Raw genomic sequence first — 18769 nt, 5'->3', positions numbered from 1 at the left:
GAACCAATTGGAATGTGAGCTCCTTGAGGGCAGGGACTGCTCACCTTGCTTTGTACACCCAGCACCCAGCAGAGCGCCTGGCACGTAATCAGTGCTTCTTGAATTACCACACAAAAAAGTTTAGCCTGTTTTCATTTTGGCCCCCACCTCCCCCCAAGTTATGCAGGTCTGGGCTAGGAGAAGGTCTCAAAACAAAGACCACTTTGCACCCTCTCTCCCTCCCCAGATCATGAGGACTGGAGCCATTCTCTTATTCTCTGCGTTCCAAGATCTGATAATGATGGGGTGCTTGGGTGCTTGTGCTTGGACCCCAATTTCTCCCTAGCCTCAGAAACACTGTCCCTGGCAGTTTGTCCCCAGCCCAAGGACACTGTGCCTAGCAATTACTCACGAGTGGGCCCCAGAAAGACTCTTGTCTCTCTCCCTGGTACAGTTACAAACAGCACCTGAAGGAATTATTAGTTCGAACCGGCTTTGCACTGGGCCATAAAGACATTCTTACCCACTGGACTATCTATACTCCCTCCCTACCTCATTATCTACATCCTGGACTCCTCATTATCTGTATTCTAGATCATCTTTTCTTTTATTATACTAGGTTATGGAAGTGCTTGTTTTATTCCATAAATTAAAAAATAAAATAAATAAAAATATAAAAAATTATTTTAAATTCTAAGCTCTTTTAAGACATATGGATACTCCCTACATCTATCTTGTCAAACAAGACATTGACTGGTGGCAGACAGGACAACTCTCAGCTACCCCAGACCGCTAGTTAACTTAGTGACAGAGCAGGCCTAAAACCACACCTCCATGTGGCCCCCCTTGTGGGCTTTTCCCAGTGAACTCTGGGTAAGAAGCCTGCTCAGTAGGCCCAAGAAGTGCATGTTCCTTTAAGAACCGACCGCTCATTAATCACTCCCCAAACCCACCCTGAATCCCCTAGTTAGCATATTTGGTACATGTTCTATTATACTTTATCCTATATAAACTTTAACTGTGCCCCTCTAAGATCACAGGTTCCTTAAGAATCCTTGCCCACTGAAAAGCATAAGGATAAGCTTTTTGCCAACTTGACTTAAAGATTGCTTGAGTCTGTGAATTCATTCCAGACGACCCTGTCCCATACTCCAGTCTTCGAGGGGTCTCAACCTGTCAGACTGCAACAATACTATCAGTTGTATTCAAGGAAGGAGTCCCATTCTGAATCAAGGTGGGGTCTGTTGAAACTGAGTTGGCTCAAATAAATAACTGCAATACATGATATTCTAAGTGGGATTTTAGAATTTTCCTAAACCACTTCATTACTTTTTTTCAGCAACTTCTTTTCCAGACTGACAAGATTTTAGGACTTTGCCCAAGGAAAAGGTCTAAAGGCACCTGGTAAGTCTCCAAAGAACTTCGCACCTAAATAGAGTTTAAAAGGTCTCTTATATTTTTCCCAAACAGAAGTTTCTTATTATTATTATTCTTTTTAAAGCAAAAGAGACCTAACTGCATACATAACAGTCTTCCACTGTTGGTACCACATTTTCTAACAACTTAATTCATCATTTCAAAACATTTAGGGCAAAAGAAGAGTTAATTTCTTAAGCAAACAATTGGATCAGCCTCTAGGAATAATTTTTCAAATTAAAAGCATTTCTTACATAATAGTTTCTCAAAAATCACAATAAAAGAAAAATTAGAAGCATATTGTTTATGATATGCTTTTACATTTATAATTATAAACAATGTCATAGATTTAAAACAAATCTTAATTCTCTGATAAAATAGGTTTGAAACAAAACTTACTGCCAGTCAAGTAACACCAATTCAGCCTAATGCATTTCTGAATTATCTTACGTAGAAAATCACTTATCCACTTATCAATTTGACACTCTAGACTGATTGTATTCAGATACCAGGATAAATTCATTTTGATCCAATGGTGCCCTTCATTCTTATCCTTATAATTACTATACATATTGCCTTAATGCCAAGTTTTAAGTGTATTTTGCATTACATTGTGAGGGTAAAACATCACAATTACCCTAAGAAGAGAATTCATGAGATTTTAAATGAGACTGCATTAGAATTTAGCTTAAAACAAACTCAGTTCCATCAGAACTGGATTTAGGGTTCAAACGGTATCACACAGAATCTCAATTTTCCCAAGGGCCATGTGCTGGCGGCAGTCTTTCTACTCAGAAGGAGGGACAGTGGGAGGTGATGGACAGGTGAAGGAGCTCTAACGGATAACCAGCCTGCTGGGTAATGGCTCAGAATTCAAGCCTTGTGGTGGACTAAGAGAAGGCCAAAGCAGAAGAGGGGTCATTCCCCCGGTCATGGCATTGCAGCTAATGGAGACCAGGAATAGGGGCAGAGAGGAGGGCAGGGGCCTGAGTCCCTGGCCCTGACTGTGAATGAAGGAAAAGCATATGATCCTGGGGCCTCAGGCCACAGGCAGAGAGGGCTTCTTGGACCCTCCTGGAAAAGACGTGGCCCACTGAGGCTCCTACAGCCTCTTCTGCTTCCCACAGGGCCCACCTTTCTAGACAAGCTCTGCCTTGAACTCCTCCTTCTGGCAGGCCCCCAATTGATAGCGGCAGTCCTTTTAGTTCAGATAACTATCTCTTCAAAACCTACGCTTGCAGGGCTCACGTAGGTCTGAGCCAGGAAGTCAGAGAGGTCAGATGGCCTCCATGTTCTCTGACTAGCCTTGTTAAGAACAGGATGTCATTTTTGATGCCACCTTCATGCCATGCTTCCTGCTTTATTCAGCTCTCACAGAGAAGCCCTGTTCTTCTGACTGGAGAGCGTTCTCAACCAGCCCAACCCTTATCCCCTGCCTGCCGCTTTCTGACCATCTTTATGCTACTGCCTCCTAATCTCTTTCCTCCTTTCATTCTGGGAAACACAATCACATCTTTTGCACTCATATTCCTCCACTGAGGCTTTCATAAAGCAAGTGGATGATGGCTGTCAAAAGTGAATTTTTGAGAAAACATAACCGACTCCATTTGATGCTCTACTGGCTGTTTTTATATCAACGTGCTGAATGTCCCCTTCAGAACCTCCCTTCCCCCAATCACTTTAAAACTCACAGACTCACTCACTGTGCTGTTATTCCATCTTAGAAGGCACAAAGGGCTTAGCAAATGTTGGTTAACTAGCTGACTAATCAAGCAGAGACTGTTTTCTTTGGACTGGCGTAACTGTCCTTCGTACCAGACCTTTCTAACCCTAACCCTAAATTCACGTCCTTTTTCTTTTGCTCTCTCTGTGCCCTAACCTGATCTCACCCAAACTTCTTTAGAAGACTACCTACAAGGCCTAAGCAATCATACGGAAACTATAGGTCATGTAGCTCAGGAGGAGAGACTGTCTCTTTGTGATCTGTGGAAGTGTGAAATACATATGGCCCACCACCTACTGATGGACTGTTACACTGTTGAGAGGATAAATAAAGCACTGGAGACCGCTCTTTAACCGGAACTACTCATGCAGTGGCTACCAAGACCTGGAAAATTCGTGTCATGTGGCGTTTGTGGTATCAGACAGAGTTAACCTGCCATTAGTAGCATTCAATAGAGTCCTTAAAAGCTTAGTGAAAAGAGAAGTCACTGCTAACTCTGGTGGGAAGACTTTCAGCCAAGCAGAGGGGCCTGAAGTCACAGGGAAAGGGGCTGCAAAAGGAGTTTGGGGCTCTGCACTCCACCTAGCATTGAAGGCCTGAGCCTCCAAGTATCACTTCACTTTCCACTAAGATTTCTTCCACCCAACCTGACCTGACCACTCTTATGTTTGAAAATTGAGGTAAAATGAGAGACAATTGTCTTAGCATGATCAATTTATTAATTAAACAGTAACCAACAAATTGGGTCAATGGTCTCTCTCAATGACCAAAGACCCCCAAGGAGGGCTCACCATCCTTAATATAGCTTTGAGGAATACAAAGCTGCATAGTTGGGAAGATAATACAATTGGTTAGAGGGCAGCAGGGATAACAACTGGTTATTTCAAAGAAATCGGGCACATGAAGCTAGGGAGAACCCCTGTCTGACAATTAAGGAACATGTACTGTTTTGTGGACCCATCAGCGTCTTGCAGACTTGGCTGAGTTAACCGATCCCCCAGTGCCTAGAAAAGATTTAAGGAGATAAGACCCAAGGCCGTGCAAGGAAGGTCAATATGCCTTTTGGAGATGATAACAAGTTATCTTGTAACTTTAACTCACAGGAAAAGCTGAGGCAACTATAAAATTAACAAAGCACAAAATCAGTTACACTTACTCAGAAGAAACTTGAAGTAATATTAATTGTGATACTTTTACCTCTCATTGTTGCAGCTTCATTTGTCACCCCAAACCCCGCTTCCCTCTCCAATTCAGCTTACAATAACCAAGAGCAAGTCAGCTTTGTTCCTGTTCCAGCATGATGTGTGTCAATCTATTCCCTGAGGAATCTATTCCCCAGCCTAGTAACTGTTCTGGCCCAAGGCCCCTACCAGCCCAACGTTCTCCTTCGGAAGGTGAGGTTCAGGAGCACTGGGAATATCTTTACTTCTGTATTTGTGTCTCCTGGGTATTTATCTTCCTTTGCACCAGCCTCCAGCACAAGAAAACAAGTCATAAATTATCGCCATTCAAAAAGAGGAGAGATGCACACCCCATTCCACAATCCCTACCACCTGATTCCTCATTCCGGTCCTACCCCCCCCCCCAAAGTTTCATCCTAACTTCACCCAGCTCTTCCACCTGGAGCTGAGGTGCAGAGAAAGACTTGGGCCAGGCACTGAAACAGTTGAGAAAGAAAGGAGAATAACACTGAGGTTAGCAGGTAACAGCTACCAGAAATGGGGTTAGTCGAAAAATGTGGATTGAATGAAACTCCCAGGAGGAAAGGCTACTTGGTAACAGCAGGAGAATCTAGAGGTAGAAACAGGCATCAAGCTGGTGTTGGGGAAAATGTGATGACGTTTCTTTTGTGCCCAAGATCAGAGCTAGTGACAAGGTGTGTGTTCACACATGTCCCAGGCTGCCTTCTGACTATGCTAATGGTGGCTGCTTCTCCCACTGGTGGCTTCTGACCCGAGCATCCACTCTGGGGAAGGGCCCAGCATTCCCCACAGGCCACCAGGGCCTTGTCTTCCCCTTTTCACCTGTCCTTCCAGGTGTTCCCACCCCCTCTCCCCCTTCCCCCTCCCACACTTCAGAAGGTATATTCCTGATCAGCTACGTGGCACAGTGGATAGAGCACCGGCCCTGGATTCAGGAGGACCTGAGTTCAAATCTGGCTTCAGACACCTAACACTTACTAGCTGTGTGACCCTAGCAAGTCACTTAACCCCATTGCCTAGCCAAAAAAAAAAAAGAAAGAAAGAAAAAGAAAAAAGAAAAAAAGGTATATTCCTTTAGGACAGAAGGGACAGCTAGGTAACAAAGCAGATAAAATGCCAGGCCTGGAGTGAGGAAGGTTCATCTTCCTGAGTTCAACTCTGACTTCAGATCCTTACTAGTGATGTGACCCTGGGTAAGTCACTTCACCCAGCTTGCCTCAGTTTCCTCATCTGTAAAAGAGCAAATCACTCCAGCACCTTTGCCAAGAAAAAAAAGGAGTCACAAAGAGTTGGATGTGGCTGAAAAACAACTGAAAAGCCAAAGTGAGGAGATACTATACTTCTTGCTGCTGGCATATGCAGCACCAGTGCTTAGCACAGTGAGTGGCACCCAGTAAGCACTTAATAAATGCTCACTGACTGAGGTCAAAGTCAGTCCCCACGTTCTGCTGGTTCATTTGGAAAGTGACAGCAATGTAAAAAGTCCCAGTATTTCTCCACAAGGACAAAGCCTCTCCCCCAGGGTCACGAGGAAGGGGGGGGCCCTCATGACGTCATCCTGAGCGCTCCCTCCTGCGCCCAGCCTGCAGTGGGGGTTCTGGGGGGCTCCTCCCCGGGCTCTTGATCCCCATGGGCCACACTGGACAAGGCTGAGGCCCAGGGCCCAAGCTCTCCCTGCCTCCAGCAGGCCTTCAGGGCCCTGAGGCACCCACGACAACACCCCCACGAAGGGCTTCACCCCTCCTCCTCTTACAGTAAAGGACGCTGGGGCTGGGGGGGGGGGTTTGGTGTGGTTTTTTTGGCTGGGGAGGGGGTCCCCAAGGAGTGCTGCCCCCCCAAAGGCTGGCCCTGCCCCTCCTCCCAAGCGCACGGGACAGCCTGGGGAGCAGGTGAGAAGCCCACGCAAAACTGGGGGCTCCCCCGGCCACGCCGGCACCCCAGCAGCCCCCCGTCCAACACGGCTGCACAAGCAGCAGCCCCTCCCCCACCGAAGCACGCGCGCACGTGCCATCACACACAATTAGTAGCACACGTTCACCAGCCCGCAGCCCCTCACCCGTCACCCACATTTCCAGCAGCGCACCTCCCCAGCGGCTCGGCCCCTCCCTCTCCTGCACACGCACGAACACACCCATGCACACGCAGTCCCCCACTCCAAGCCGTGCACTGCCTTGCAAGGGCGCTCCCACGCTCACTAACCCGAGCCGGGTCCGCGGGTGTCTTCGGGTACCCGGGGAGTGAGGAGGAGGAGGGGCTCCCCTGCGGCGCCGGGAGCCGGGGCCGCGCCTGCGCACTGACTCCCTCCGCACCTCCCACCCCCCCCACACACCCCTCACTCACCCAGCCGCGGCCCAAGAACAAAGAGCAGAACCGCCACCGAACCAACAACCGGGACGTTCTGGAGAAGCTGCGCCTGCGCACCCCGAGACTCCCAGCATGCCCTGGGGTTCTGCGGGGGCCACAGGAGGAGGGGCGAGGCTGGGGCGGGGCGGGGGAGGGTGACGTTATTCTCCGCCAGGGCCAGGTCGGGGTCCTTCCCCCCCCACCCACTTTTCTGCTTCCAGTTCTGGGCGGTCCTTATTTAGAGTGGAAGCTCCTGGAGGGCAGGGCCCGTCTGGGTTAGATTCCCTAGGCCTGGCACATAGTGGGCGCCTAATAAGTACTTATTGCTCCATTTATCCTCCAGACAACCTAGAGAGGTGGTGCTGTTATCATCCCATTCCTACAGAGAAGGAAACTGAGGCACGGGCTAGCAGCTGACTGGTTGAAGGCATAGGATCAGTTCTTCTGAAAGTCCTTCTGGGCCCTTTGGAAAACACTCCAGCGACTTTTTTGGGGGGTGCATGGGGCCTGCTCCCAGGGAGGGGAAAACCTTTCCCTAATTAGAGGAGTCTGGTGACTCAGGGGACAGAGCCCTAGGCCTGGAACCCAGAAGATCTGAGTTCAAATGGGGCCTCAATGCTCCCTTATTCTGGCTGTCCTGGGCAAGGATACCGACAAGTCTCACAACAGGATCAAAGGAGATGATACATGGCTCCTGGCACACAGCAGACCCCATGTGACCAGCCCCAAGCCCCTTCCAGTCTTCCCACACCTTCCTCCCCTCCACCCCGTCTCTGACCCAGGGACAGTGGCCTCCTCCTTGACCGACCCTCCATCCCCTGACCCTGTGAATACCCTCCTCCCTCACCTGGGCCTCCTGGCTTCCATCGTCTCAGCTAAAATCTCAGCTTCTGAAAAGAAGCTTTTCCTGGTCCCAGAAACTGCCGGAGCCTTCCCTCTCAGAGGCCTCCCATCCACACTGTAAAGGGCTTGTTGGACACAGCTGGCTGCATGTTGTCTTCCACATTAGACTGAGCTCCTTGAGCTTGGGGACTGGTTTTTGTTTCCTTTTGTCAAAGAGTTAAGTTTGTTTTATTTCTCAGGTGGAGACTTTGTATCCACAGAGGAACAGTGCCTGCCACAGAGTAGCCCCTTTCTAAAGGCCTGTTGCAGGCCTGCACAGCCTGCCCCCCTACTGCCCCAGCCCCAAAGGATTTCTGATGGCCTGCAAAAAATGTACAGGAAAACATCTTTTGTGTGCAGAGGAAATCCTTTGGCAGGCCGCCCGTTTTGGAGGCCTGGCTTATTGACTTAACGTAAGAAATAGTAAATGAGAGGGATTCAGAGAGACCTGGGAAGGCTTATGTGGCCTGAGGCAGGAGGACATGAGCAGAACCAGGAGACAATTTCTGCTCTGCTAACAGCAGGCAAAGAACCACCTAACAGGATAAAGCCTCCTTGGCTCTCCTGGCTTCCAGGTTTGCTGAGGCTGGTCAGGTCTGTGGATGGACTGCACTTACGTGGGCTGAGGGGCTCTGGGTCCCAGGGGCCATTCCCTCTGGCTCCAGGCTTTGGTCCTCTGCAGACTGAGCTGGAGAGGGACAAGACAGGGATGGCAGAGGGGGGTGACTTCGTCTTTGCCTTCTCTTCCTAAACTGGATGCTGATCTGGCCAGAATTAAAGAAGGTGAGCTCTCAGAGGAGAAACAAAACCCCTGGCCCTGCTCTCAGGGGGAGAGACTCCAGTCAACGGATGGGGGCAGTAGGGAGGGTCAGGTTTGGAAGTGAGCTTGCTCTGAGCAGGAAGAGGACTTGCCACTCTCCCTAACTCCTTCCTTTTGGACTCATGCCCCTCCCCCATCCTCATACAGAGAGGGGGGGGGCAGAAGGGGCTTGGGATCCCAGATGGGATGAGACCAGTGAGACCCCAAAGACCCCTCACCCAGAACTCTCCCTCCATCTGATACTGTGGGTGACATATGAAGGTGGGGTGGCTGTTGGGAGAAAGGCCTGCTCCTGCATACCTAGAGGACACTCACCAAAAGTTTAGCCAGGAAAGATGAGGCTCAATGAAAAGGGCAGTTATCACAAGGGAGTAGTCCCCCGCCCACCGGGCACAGAGCTGGGAGGGGGTGGAATATCAAGGGGTCCTCCCTCAGACCTACCTGGGACCTGAACATGCAAAGCTAGCTTCCTGAAGAGAAGGCAGAGAGCTCTCAGCTCCAAGGGAAGAAGGCAGAGTGACCTCAGGTCCAAAAATTCCTGCTTCCAGTCCCCACATTCTGGGAGGGTCCTTCTAGTCCCAAAAGCCCCACCCTCCAAATCACACCCAAGACCTCAGGACTCTGTCTGTTTCTCCTCCCCAAGCCCTGTTCTCCATCACGAGGAATGTCTCGGTCACTTGAATGGCCCCATTCTTCCCCTCTGGCCTCTTCCAAGGCCTCCAAACTCCATTCCAGGGATAGAATTGCATCTGGACCACCGCCCATCAGACTGATCATCTCTGAGATCTCCTCTTCCCTATCCCTCTACCACCTCTTTTGCTCTCTCTCTCACCCTGCTCTGAGACTCAGTCCCTCCTTCTCAGCAGGATCACCTGGCCTTCTTCCAGCTGTGCCCCTGCTACACTCATCTTCTTCCTCACAAGGATATACCCACCCTACATGCTCCTGGTTCTCCCAACCAACCACCTCCCTTGCCACCCTCAACCCCTCAGGTAGATGTCTACGTCTTCCCTGCAGCCCAGACCCCAGCCTTGCCCACCCCAACCTAACTGTCCTCCAGGCTGGCAACATTTACCACCTTGGCCTGTCTATATTCCAGACTTGCCATATCCCACCCCTAACACCAAGGCGACATTTTCCCATATCTTGTTAAAGAGATTCCCCTGCCCTCCTGGACCTTATCTTGCAATGGGGAGTGGTGGGTAAGCAGGGACACTTTGGTTGGAAAAGTTGCTGGACTGAGGAGTGGGGCCTTCGGGCACTGGCTGACACTCATCATCTGAGTACTGGAGCAGAGCAGGACTTGATCTTGGCTCTTGGCTGAATTGGAGGAGAGGGAAAGTTTGGAGATGAAAATGAAGCCACATATATGTTTCTACACATATGTGTGTACATGTATGCACATATGTACACACAAATATGTGTGTATACATGTATATTTATATTCAGATCCCCAACCCTTTTCAAAAAATTTGATACAAAGATTTTTCTCCTGTTTGACCGCTTACCCTTTTCTCTTAGATCCCTTAATGTCCTCTGTTCAGAAGTTTTTCAGTTTCAAGTAATCAACATTTTCCCTTTTTTATCTTTTGTAATTGACTCTGTCTTTTGTTTCAGTAAAATCCCATCTCCTTCCCACAGCTGGGAGAGGCTTACGATCTGTTTCTCTTCTCATTTTTTAATAGTATGATCCATCTTTAGTATTAAGGTTGCATATCCATTTTGAATGTACTGTGGAGTGCGGTGAATGGTGATAATCTAAGCCTTATTTCAAACAGATTGCTTTCCATTTTTATCAAATCAGGAGTTTTTCCTTAGAAAATTTATGTTTTCTACCTTATCAAACACTGAATCTCCCTTTCGAATCTGTCTAGTAAGCTCCAGGAGCACAGGGAACATCTTCACTCATGTATTTGTGTCCCGTGGATGTTTGTAGCTAGAAACAAAGAAGTTCTTCATAACTGATTTCCCTTCAAAAAAGAAAAAAGAAAGAAAAGCCCATGTTCAGACTCATGCTGGGTTGGAGGTGTTCAAGGTTTTAGAACCAGCTGAATCCCAGGGCTGGAAGGGATGCCTGCCTCCCCCTTCTGATTGCTAAGGTTGGTGGTGGGTTGGGCGGCGGCTGAAGAACCTCATTAAGTGGAGGGCTTGCAGTCCCAAAGCTCTCTTCTCCTTTGCTTCTCTTTTTGTTGGAGCTCCCACCCCTGTGCACTCACTTACTCACATGGTTATTGTTATTTGTCCTTCGTTCTGGAAGAGGACCATGACATCAGGGAGGTGATGATGCCATGACAGGCAAGTGAATTGGATTTAAGTGAGGCAGGGCTGTGCAAAGTCACTAGCTGCACTTTCTCCCCTGGAGCCATCTGGGTCCAGTGGCCGGATATTTGTCAGGATGACTGGGGACGGCCCCATATGCGATGGAAGACCTTGGCCTTTTAAAGCTAAGGTCTTTAGTAGGTCTCAGTAGAGGCAAACCTATTCACCGATTCATAAGAAATAAGGCAGAGAATGGCCTCTTTAACTTAGTCTAGAAAAAAAAAATCACACTGGGAAGGGAAGACCCTCAGGGTTCTTAATCACCCACTTCTCTGAAAAGGTGACTGATGCTTCCTTCAGTCTCTTCACATTCTTGGACTTTTCCCTTCCTTCTGTGGTTGTGGGACCCAATTCTCCAAATTAAAGTCAAATGCCTTAGGAGAACATCAGCCTCTCTCTGGAGCTTCTTTTCTTCAGCAACTGAGATGAAAAGACTTCAGTTCCACTCAAGGAAATGTTTCTGATCAGAACGATCCCCCCTTTTAAAGAAAGTAGCCCCACCCCTTCATGGCCTCCCAGGTAAGGTTTGCCTTCCCCTTGCCTGGAATCTTCGAGTTGAACAATTTACCACTTGCTAGTTACAGCAGCCCTGAGGCCCCCAGGGTTTACCCTTCAGGTTGACCCCTATGGGTCGCCATGTTTCCCAGTGCTGAGCCCCTCTGGGGGTTCAGGCTTTTCAGTAGGAGGCCCAGCCTTGCCTCAAATAACACATCCTTCCTTCCATGTTTCTTTCCAAAGGGCCGATGACATATTCAAGAGAGAACTGGGCTTGGAGTACAGACCTAGGGACTTCTGCCTTGAAGCTTCCTCACTGGGTGAATCTCCTGCTCAGTCCTTACCTGGCTGTCCCAAATGAGGACTTCTCCACCCTGCCCTCTCTTTAGGGTTTTGGGACATGGTGTCTCCTAGTTCTCCTCCTACTTCTCTGAGTGCTCCTTCTCTGACTCCTTTGCTGGATCTTCCTCGAGATCCTCTAGCCCAGTGCTTCTTAAACTGCAGGTCACAACCCCATGGGGTCATGACCCACAGTTTAAGAAACACTGAGGAGTGGCAGGTGGAAAAAGTTTAAGAAGTCCTGCTCTAGCCATCAAGTCCCTCAGGTTTCTGTCCCCAGCTCTTCTTTTCTCTCTGTTTCACTTGGGGATTTCATCAGTTCCCATACATTTAATGACCATCTCTAGGCTGATGATTCTCAACTCTACTTCTCTTGTCCGAATGTCTCTGCTGACTTCCCATCTCACATTTCCAGCTGCCTTTTAGACTTCACAAACTAGATATCCATTATCATAACTAAGTACATGGAAAGCAGAACTCATTATCTTTCTGCCTAAACCCACCATGCTCCTGTAGCAGGCAACGCTATCATCACAGTCCCTCAGACTCCCAACCTAGAAGTCGCCCTGTGTTCTCCACTATCTCTCACCCCACCCCTTATCCGTGTTTTGCCTGATATTTCTGATCAGTGGGTCTTTGAACAGGCTTGTATCTGATGCTATACATTTCAAGGAAGCTTAAATAATTGTGATGCATGAATGGGAGACATCTTGACTGAATCACAGAATTTGAGAGAATTAGAAGAAACATGAACAACCATCTACTCTATGATACAAAAGGGGAGTACTCACTGCACTGTTGCTGCTTATCCTTCCTTCTGGAAGAGGACCGATGACCTCAGGAGGCTGATGTCTTGACTTGCAAGTACAGTGGATTTAAGTGAGGCAGAGCTGGGCAAAACCATCAGCCTCACTCTGTCCTCCAAAGTTATCAGTCCAGTGGCAAGACCCAGGACTGGGAATGGCCCCGATGCAGTGGAAGACCTTGGCCTTCTCTACATTGTGTCAAACGAGTGGCTCTCCAGGCCCTGCTGGAAGACCCCAAGGACAGAAAACCCACCACCTCCCCAAGGAGCGGCTTCCATTATATGACTATTCTTCCCAACATCCATCCTGAATTTGCCCCTTTGAGACTTCCATTCATTGCTCCTGCTTCCACTGTCTGTGGCCAAGCAAAACAAGTGAGGCCATGGCCAGTCATCCTGAGGACTATCTGGCCCCTGGACCCAGATGGCTGCAGGGGAGACAGTGAGGCTGGTGACTTTGCACAGCCCTGCCTCACTTAAATCCAATTCACTTGCATGTTCTCCTGCTCTCTGGAGTCTCCTCTTATCCGGCATAAATATGTGGAGCTCCTTCAACTGATCCCCTGGAGAAATGCAGTCAAGACACTTCATCTTCCCATTTATCCGGTTATTTGGGTGAGTCTCATTGCGAATGTCCTTCTTAAGCCATGGTACCCAGGAATTGAACACGACACACCAGATGAGTTGTGATGGCCCAAGGACAGAAAACATATCATTTCCCTGTTCCCTGTAGTTGTAATCCCTTCATGCTGTGGAAGATCTGGAGAGCCCGGGCACCGACAAGCTGCTAAGAAATCAGAGGGTTAGGTCCGAGTCAGTGTGGCTCTTATAGCCCAATGAGAGTGGCCGGGCCAGGGAGCTCCAGTTCTATGTGAGCCAGCACCTGACTGATCTAGAGACTTCTGCTTACTCCTTTTCGGCTAGTCGAGTCTGCAAGCCTGTTTGTTCCTTCTCTGTTGTTTTTGACTGAAATTTTGTTTACCTTCTATAAATCCTGATTAGCCAGCAGAAACGGTAAGCTATATGTGTGCATGCAGTTCAGGTCTGCTATGACAAGACATGTGAATTCTTAGACATCACCGTGTTATGCAAAATCAAACAATAAAAACCCAAGGGCTGATAGGGGGAAATTGGGTTTGGGGCACAACACGCAAAAACTTTGTTAGGAATAAATTTTTTTAAAGATAGGAACTTAATAAAAATGGTTTCATATGTGTTAATGGCTAAGAAAGCCATAAATTCTACAATAAGGATGGTGGTATTCCCACTGCTCAGCTTGGGCCTCAGTTCCCAAAGCACTTGCTGGTTTGGAAAACTGTCCAGGGTGAGAGGGTGGTCTTGGTGGCAGGTTGATGGGGGTGTGGGTGGAGTGTATAGGAATGTGTCCCTACCTCCTTCTCCCCACTGCAGCCCCACCCCCCAGCTCCTTCTGTACCGGAAGACACCCAATGAAGATGGCGCTTTTCCTTGACAAAGACCTGAACTGTGCTTGTGGTAGTGGGCACCGGAAGGGCAAAGGCATCAGGTCTGGCAACATATTTTAAGAGAGATAGAGTAAATATTTAGGCTGATGCCTATTCTATACCTTACAACCTAAGTTTGAAAAAAAGAAGAAAAATATTCCAAACAAAGAACATACCAATGGTGTCTGGCAGCATAAGCAATATCCCACAGCCAGAGTCCTCCGTGTGTGCAGAGGTAGATTTTCTCAACTATTTTGATGATATATATTTCAAGGAAGCTTTGGTCATTATAGATACACAGCACTCAACTTCATGGGTTTTTTTCCTTTCCATTTATAGTGTGGTAGTCATTATTTTTGTTCAGTTGTGTCTAACTCTTCAGAACCCCATTTTGGGATTTTCTTGGCCAAGATACTGGAGTGATTTGCTACTGCTTTCTCCAGCTCATTGTACAGATGAGGAAACTGAGGCAAACAGGGTTAAGTGACTTGCCCAGGATCACACACCTAGTAAGTGTCATGGGTCTGAGGCTGTTTTGAACTCGGGTCCTCCTGAGTCCAGGGCCGGTGCTTTAACCATTGTAACACCCAGCTATTCATCCACAACATCCCAGGCACATTTGCTGATTTAACACTCTTTTGACAGAGGAGGGAACTGAGGCACAGAGAGGCCAGTGGCAGTCTGGATACAAACCCAGGCCTCTCCCTCCCTTCCTGGCACCCTTCCCCTGGACTGTTCCGGGGCATGAGGCCTGCAGAAAGCCTGTACTAGCGACTGCTGGATGGGGATAAGCACAATGCAGACACTTCCTGTGGAAAGGGTGGCAGGAGAAGAAATTTTCCCAGATCAAAGGTCTAGTCCTCATCAGTTCTTAATAATTCTGTGACTCCATGTAGTAGAGTACTGATGGGTTAGAGCCATGCCATCACCCTAGTGGAGAGGCTGCCACGTTAGCTAAACATGACTTTTGTCCCAACCTCTCAAGAGCCTCCTTTTCACTGAGCTCCCAGGGACAAGCCCATTAAGGCTAAAATCCAAAAACAATCAGAAAATCACCTTTATGGTTCCTGCCTCTGTCTTCCTAACACCCAGCACAGGTGCTGGCATCCTAGAGCATCCTGAATGAGTCAATGAAGATGGAATTCATCACCCCTGATCCCCCCACCCCCACCCCTGCCATGGCCCGATGAAGATGCTCTGAGCAGCTCCTGAGCTATGTTCCCAGAGGTTGGTGCCTACAGAGCTGGACAGCACTGGGCTTTGTCAACCACAGCCATTCACTAAATAGTCTGAGAGACCTGAGCCATGGCACTCGTGATGCTAGCAGAGAACCACCAGGAACTGAGGCGCAGCTGCTTCAGCTTAGAAAGAGCATGTCCAGGCCTGGGACAGCCTGGACCCTCCCTTGGGCTATTTCACCCTCTCTAGGAGTGTTTCTCTTTGAAGGCCCTTCAGCAGCCAAAGGTTCAGCTTGGCCTGACATAGGTTTCCCAGGAAGGAAGCCTGGACAAAGCAGTGGCATCTGGCTGTGTCCTCTGTCAGTCTTTCTCTCTGAATTTCATCCTTCCAGTCATAGCTTCCCAAGCCAGAAGTCAGCCTCGGCTCTACACTCTCCTTCACTCCTCTCCAGGCTCTCCTCCTCACTCCACAGACTTCTCTCTCTCCACTACCCGCATCAGCCTTCTCAGCCTGGGAGGTCTCTGTTCCCCTGTGGCCATGCTCGGATGGGTCAGATCCTCCCAGCCCTTCCATGTTTAAGAAAGGGCTCAGGCCAGCCACGTCCACTATCCTTCCTCACTCTTTGGCCTGCTTTCTCCATCGTGCTCCAGCATGGATACTTCCTCTCCACTCCATCCTCCCCCACACCTAAAGTCTAAGCTCCTTTCTGTTTTGTACATAAACTCCTTCACTGTTGGACTCCAGCCCGGCCTTCCAGACTGGTTACACATTATCTCCCCTGCTGCACTCTACACCCTAGCCAAACTGGGCTATTGCCCCTACAGAAGACATGCCATTCTCCTGTGTGCCCTGTCTTTGCATGAGCTGTCAGTCCTGAGTAAATGCATTCCTTCCTCACCTCCCCTGCTTAGAACCCCAAGGTCCATCAAAGCCCAAATCAACTGTCACTTCCTGATTTTTCCCAATTGTTAGTGTTACCACCAGGACTGTAATTACTGAGCTTCAGGGAGAAGGACCTCTGGCAGCAGAGAAGAGAGCCAACCATGGACTTAACAGAGGACAATCCCCAGCAACTCGGCATCATGCCGTGGCAAGGTGAGGACTCTGGGAGTCCGGCTGAGACATTGTACCCTGAGTGGACAGCGGTGTGGGAGGGGAGGGAGCATCCCCATCATGTTGCCAGGATGGATCGGATGGAGTCTGGATGGGACTAGGGGAGAGACTGGAGGCAGGGAGAACCCAAAGGAGGCTGCTGCCATAGTGCCCGGGAGGGTTGAGGAGAGCCTGCCCAGGGGCTGCCAGGCCGTTAGGGAGGAGAGAAGAGCTGTGTGCCACCAGTGACAGTGAAAGCTGGCATTCCTGCACCCAGCTCCCCAGGCCCTCCTTGCATCCCTTGGTGCTCTTCTAAAGGAAAGAGCTAAAAGAACCCGACGCCTTCAGGGACCTCGCGGTTTAGCACGTGGCCGCCAGCTCCAGCAGGGAGCGCCCCAAGCATGGACTCCATTTCCCAGAATGCCTGCACCGTGACGTCACTCATGCCTCCGCATCTCCACCCCCCCGTGGCCGCTGCAGAGCCCCAGGGTATGCTGGGAATCTAGAAGTGCGCAGGCGCAACTTCCCAAGGGACTGCACGGTGTGTTCAGCCCTTTGTTCTTGGGCCCCCCTGGGTGAGTGCGGGCGGGGGAGTGAAGTGCGGAGGGAGTCAGTGCGCAGGCGCGGCCCAGGCTCCCAGAGGGCCGGGGGAGCCCCTCCTCCTCCTTACCCCCCCAGGGGCGCTGGAAGACACACGGACCCTGCTTGGGTTAGTGAGTGTGGGAGTGTCCGTGCCAGCCTTTGCGCGTGTGCCAGAGGGAGGGGGTGGGACGAGTGTGTGTGTGCATGGGTGCAAAGGTGTGTGATGGGGAAGGGGCTGGGTGGGCGGGGGTTGTCTGAGTTTGCGTACATATGTTCGTCCAAAAGTGTGATTGCTTGTTCTAGTGCTTGTGAAGGGAGGAATTGGGGACTGGTGTGTGCATGTGTACAAATGTGTGCGACGGTGGAAGGGGCTGGAGGTGACAGTGTGTGCATCTGGTTGTCAGTATGATTGCGTGTGGAAGTGTGTGTGACAGTGGAGGGACTGGGGGCTGATGAGTGTGCAAGTGTGCAAATGCGTGAGAGGGTAAGGGATGGGGGTGGTGTCTGAGTGTCCGCGTGTGTTTGTCCAACAGTGTGATTGCACAGGCAACTGTGTGACAGAGGGAAGGGGCTGGGGCTGCTGAGTGTTCATGTGTGTGCAGGAATGGCTGCTGTGTCCCTAAGTGTGTTTGCAGGTGTGTGTGCATGGAGGGGGGGAGTGTCTTGAGTGTGTGTGCTTATGTTGTGTTTATCCAAGAGTATGATTGCACAGGCAAGTGTGTGACAGAGGGAAGGGGCTGGGGGCTGGTTCGCATGTGCATGGAATTGTATGTCTGAATTGTGTGTGATTGCACGTGCGTGCATGCGTGTGCTTCGGGGGAGGGGCTGGTGCTTGTGCATCCGTGTTTGATGGGGGGGGCTACTGGGGTCCCGGTGTCTGGGGGAGCCCCCAGTTTTGCGTGGGCTTTTCACCTGCTCCACAGGCTGCCCCCTGAGCTTGGGGGGAGGGACGAGGAGTCCTTGGGACACCTTCCTTGGAGCAGCTGCTTCTCTGGGGGACCCCAAGAGCTGGGCCGGGCCCCCAAAGGGGGCAGAGGGAGGGACAGGGCTGGCCTTTGGGGTGATATCACTCCTTGGGGACCCCCTCCCTAGCCAAAGAAACCACACCAACAACCCCCCCAGCCCTTTACTGTAAGAGGAGAGGGGAAGCCCCACGCCTGGTGGGGGGGGGTGTTGTCATGGGTGTCTCAGGGCCCTGGAAGTCCTGCCGAAGGCAGGGAAAGCATGGGCCCTGGGTCTCAGACTTGTCCAGTGTGGCCCATGGGGATCAAGAGCCCAGTCAGGGAGGAGTTCTCCAGCACCCCCACTGCAGGCTGGGAGCAGGAGGGAGTGCTCAGGATGACATCATTAGGACTCCCCTTCTTCGTGACCTTGGGGGAGAGGCTTTTGTCCTTGCGGAGAAATACTGTGACTTTTAACATTGCTGCCACTTTCCAAATGAACCAGTATGACATGGGGAGGGCCAAAGGGAGTGACTTTGACCTCAGTGAGCATTTATTAAGTGCTTACTGTGTGCCACTCACTCTGCTAGGGATGCATGTGTCAGCAAAAGAAATAAAGTCTCTGTCCTTGAGGATCATGCATTCTGAGGTGGGGGTAGAACACCTGGAAGGACAGGTGAAAAGGGGAAGACAAGGAAGAGCCCTTGTAAGGCCCTGGTGGCCTGTGGGGAATGAGGGGCGGCTGGGCTGGGCCCTTCCCTCAATGACAAAATGGGCCAGCAGGGCTGAGGCGTGAAGATGTAGTTCAGAGAGTGGAGGACGGCTGGGCTGGGCCCTTCCCCAGAGTGGATGCTCAGGTCAGAAGCCACCAGTGGCAGAAGCAGCCGCCATTAGCATAGTCAGGAGGCAGCCTGGGATGCGTGTGAACACACACCTTGTCACTAGCTCTGATCTTGGGCACAAAAGAAACGTCATCACATTTCCCCAACACCAGCTTGTCGCCCGTTTCCAGATTCTCCTGCCACCACCATTACCTAGTAGCCTCTCCTCCTGGAAGTTTCGTTCAGGCCCCGTTTTTCCCCCAGTCCCATTTGAGGTAGCGGTCATCTGCTAACCTCGGTGGTATTCTCCTTTCTTTCTCGGTTACTTCAGTGCCAGGCCCAGGGTCTGTCTCTGCACCTCAGCGTAC

General features: G+C 50.2%; 1 protein-coding gene across 1 annotated transcript in view; it reads right to left on the bottom strand.

Annotated features, from left to right (window-relative positions):
- The window catches only part of LOC110197805 (uncharacterized), a 75400-nt gene extending 68634 nt beyond the window's left edge, over positions 1-6766 (bottom strand). The window contains 1 exon segment of the mRNA XM_078146282.1: positions 6661-6766. The gene's annotated coding sequence lies outside the window, so the exon portion shown is untranslated.
- Between the last annotated feature and the right edge of the window lie 12003 nt (positions 6767-18769).

The sequence above is a fragment of the Phascolarctos cinereus genome, unplaced genomic scaffold, assembly GCF_003287225.1.
Source record: "Phascolarctos cinereus isolate Bilbo 61053 unplaced genomic scaffold, phaCin_HiC Scaffold_726;HRSCAF=1367, whole genome shotgun sequence".
NCBI classification, from domain to species: Eukaryota; Metazoa; Chordata; class Mammalia; order Diprotodontia; family Phascolarctidae; genus Phascolarctos; species Phascolarctos cinereus.
Note: the sequence above shows the minus strand (reverse complement) of the source record. Positions and strands in the feature narration are given on the sequence as shown.